This window comes from Bison bison, unplaced genomic scaffold (assembly GCF_000754665.1).
Source record: "Bison bison bison isolate TAMUID 2011002044 unplaced genomic scaffold, Bison_UMD1.0 scf7180017864068, whole genome shotgun sequence".
Classification (NCBI taxonomy): domain Eukaryota; kingdom Metazoa; phylum Chordata; class Mammalia; order Artiodactyla; family Bovidae; genus Bison; species Bison bison.
The window spans coordinates 12,545,228-12,548,705 of record NW_011494640.1 but is presented as its reverse complement, the minus strand read 5'-3'; positions in this window follow the sequence as shown (position 1 = coordinate 12,548,705).

Sequence of the window (3,478 nt, the reverse complement as noted above, 5' to 3'; positions counted from 1 at the left end):
GAAAGTGGAGAGTGAAAAAGTTGGCTTAAAGCTCAACATTCAGAAAACGAAGACCATGGCATCCGGTCCTACCACTTCATGGGAAACAGATGGGGAAACAGTGGAAACAGGGTCAGACTTTATTTTTCTGGGCTCCAAAATCACTGCAGATGGTGATTGCAGCCATGAAATTAAAAGACGCTTACTCCTTGGAAGGAAAGTTATGACTAACTTAGCATATTGAAAAGCAGAGACATTACTTTGCCAACAAAGGTCCGTCTAGTCAAGGCTATGGTTTTTCCTGTGTTCATGTATGGATGTGAGAGTTGGACTGTGAAGAAGGCTGAGCACCGAAGAATTGATGCTTTTGAACTGTGGTGTTGGAGAAGACTCTTGAGAGTCCCTTGGACTGCAAGGAGATCCAACCAGTCCATTCTGAAGGAGATCTGCCCTGAGATTTCCTTGGAAGGAATGATGCTAAAGCTGAAACTCCAGTACTTTGGCCACCTCATGGGAAGAGTTGACTCATTGGAAAAGACTCTGATGCTGGGAGGGATTGGGGGCAGGAGGAGAAGGGGATGCCAGAGGATGAGATGGCTGGATGGCATCAGTGACTCCATGAATGTGAGTCTAAGTGAACTTCGGGAGTTGGTGATGGACAGGGAGGCCTGGCGTGCTGCGATTCATGGGGTCGCAAAGAGTCGGACACGACTGAGCGACTGATCTAATCTGATCTGATCTTATACCAACCTCACTTTCTTCCAAGCTTGTGAGTAAATTAATCTCTATATTTGGATGGAAGAAATTTTAAAGACCACTCTATAACATACAGACAAGGAATAGGGCCACACTAACTGCTTTTTAAAAATTGTTATTTTTCTTTGTTTTACATATGTATATAAATATACATATTTTCATATATTCATATTCACATATATTCACATTTTCTTCTATTATAGGTTATTATAAGATATTGAATTTATAGTTCTCTGGGCTGTACAGTAGATCTTTTTTTGGTTATCTGTTTCATATATAGTGGTGTATATATTCTTAACCCCAAATTCCTAATTTATCCTCCCCCTCTTTCCCCTTTGGTAACCATAAGTTTCTGTACTATGTCTGTGAGTCTATTTCTGTTTTGCAAATAAGTTCGTTTTTTAGACTCCACATGTAAGTGATATCATGATATTTGTCTTTCTCTGTCTGGCTTACTTTACTTGGTATGATCATTTCTGGATTCATCTATGTTGCCAATCCTTAACACATTGACAAAGAATGGGGCCACCTTTACAGCTTTAAAATATATATATTTCATGGTCTATATAGTGAAGAAATAGCTTTTAATTTTCAGTTTCTCCTAGTTTGACTTCCTCTGTTTTCAAAATCCTTATTCAACTTCAAAGGCTCTCTACCTGGAAGAAAATTATGAACCAAATCTGTTATTCAACTATAACACAGCAAAAATAATATGAATTTGTTACAGATGGATTCCAATTTGATTGTTTCCCTCATGCTCAGCAAACCTTGGCAGTTTGACCATAATCAGATGTAAATTTAATATCTGAAGCAAATAAGATAAAACAAATAAAAAAACCTCTTTAGCTATCTTTGAATCAGTTTTTGAATATGGTGTTTTTAGAGTCTGTATCTTCATGGTCTGAGCATTTAGATATACTTTCTTAAAAACACATGTGTAGTTTTTATTCTTCTTTTAATACTTGTACTTCTAATCTTTAATCATCAGAACTGGAATTGTTTTACCCTGTACCTTTCAACTTAAAATTTTATATTTGGGAACAAAGATTTTCTATTTCTGGTCATTTATGACCAGAATTTTTGAATTTTTCAAGAGTTAAACATTGTTTGAAAGCACTTTTTAAAAACTTTTCTCAGTCAAATCTACATGTCCCCAGATTTCAATGTGATATTGTTGCTGTTGTTCAGTCACTCAACAATATAGTTGTTGTTCAGTTGTGACTGACTCTTTGCAAACCCATGGACCACAGCAACATAATGTATAAGATTGAAATACCTCACGTGTCACTCTGATTACTTTAGTTTCCAGTGATTTGTTAAGCAGAATTTATTAAGTAATGAACCACACAGACTTGAACATTTTTGAAGGATTTCACAGAAAACCACTCAGAGTAACACTTTTGCCACTGATAACTAAGTTTATCCTGACCAAATTCTTTCAAGTTGTTTAGAAGTTCATTTTCAAGGTCAGAACTCCATGTGTATGGTACTCTCAGACACTGACTTCCGTTGAATTTTATGTCAAAGTTGGCCAATTAGTGGGGCTTCCCGGGTGGTGCTAGTGGTAAAGAACCTGCCTGCTAATGCAGGAGATGCAAGAGACGCGGGTCCCATCCCCGAGTCTGGAAGACGCCTGGAGGAGGGCATGGCAACCCACTCCAGTATTCTTGCCTGGAGAATCCCATGGACAGAGGAGCCTGGCGGGCTACAGCCCATGGGGCCCCAAAGAATCAGAAGTGACTGAAATGATTTAGCACAGCCCACTTTCAACCCTCTATCTGGCATGGAAGAAAGAAGATCCTTTGTATTAATCAGGACTTTTTTGCGAGTGATAGAAAAATATCTCTAATTTAGACAGTGAAGGGGATTTACTGACTTCTGTAACTAAAAGTCTCAAGATAGATAACCTCTCAGACAAGGTTCCAATTCACACTTCAGTCTCATCAAGAAGGGGATCTCCAGTGTAGCAGCATCCTCCAATCTGCCCAGCATCTCTAGTGGCAAAATGATAGCAGCAGTCTAAGAGCTCACACAGAAAAGTTTGTTACTTTACCCATATAACTTTTTGAAGTTGATATCTTATATTTTCATTTTTATTCAGTTCAAGAAATTTTTTCTCTCTCTATTTTGAGGGGGACTCTTAACATGTGATCGCTGAAGAAGGCTTTCTTATCTCTTCTTGCTATTCTTTGGAACTCTGCATTCAGATGTTTACATCTTTCCTTTTCTCCTTTGCTTTTCACTTCTCTTCTTTTCACAGCTATTTGTAAAGCCTCCCCAGACAGCCATTTTGCTTTTTTGCATTTCTTTTCTATGGGGATGGTCTTGATCCCTGTCTCCTGTACAATGTCACGAACCTCATTCCATAGTTCATCAGGCACTCTATCTCTCAGGTCTAGGCCCTTAAATCTATTTCTCACTTCCATTGTATAATCATAAGGGATTTGATTTAGGTCATACCTGAATGGTCTAGTGGTTTTCCCTACTTTCTCCAATTTCAGTCTGAATTTGGCAATAAGGAGTTCATGGTCTGAGCCACAGTCAGCTCCTGGTCTTGTTTTTGCTGACAGTATAGAGCTTCTCCATCTTTGGCTGCAAAGAATATAATCAGTCTGATTTCAGTGTTGACCATCTGGTGATGTCCATGTATAGAGTCTTCTCTTGTGTTGTTGGAAGAGGGTGTTTGTTATGACCAGTGCATTTTCTTGGAAAAACTGTATTAGTCTTTGCCCTGCTTCATTCC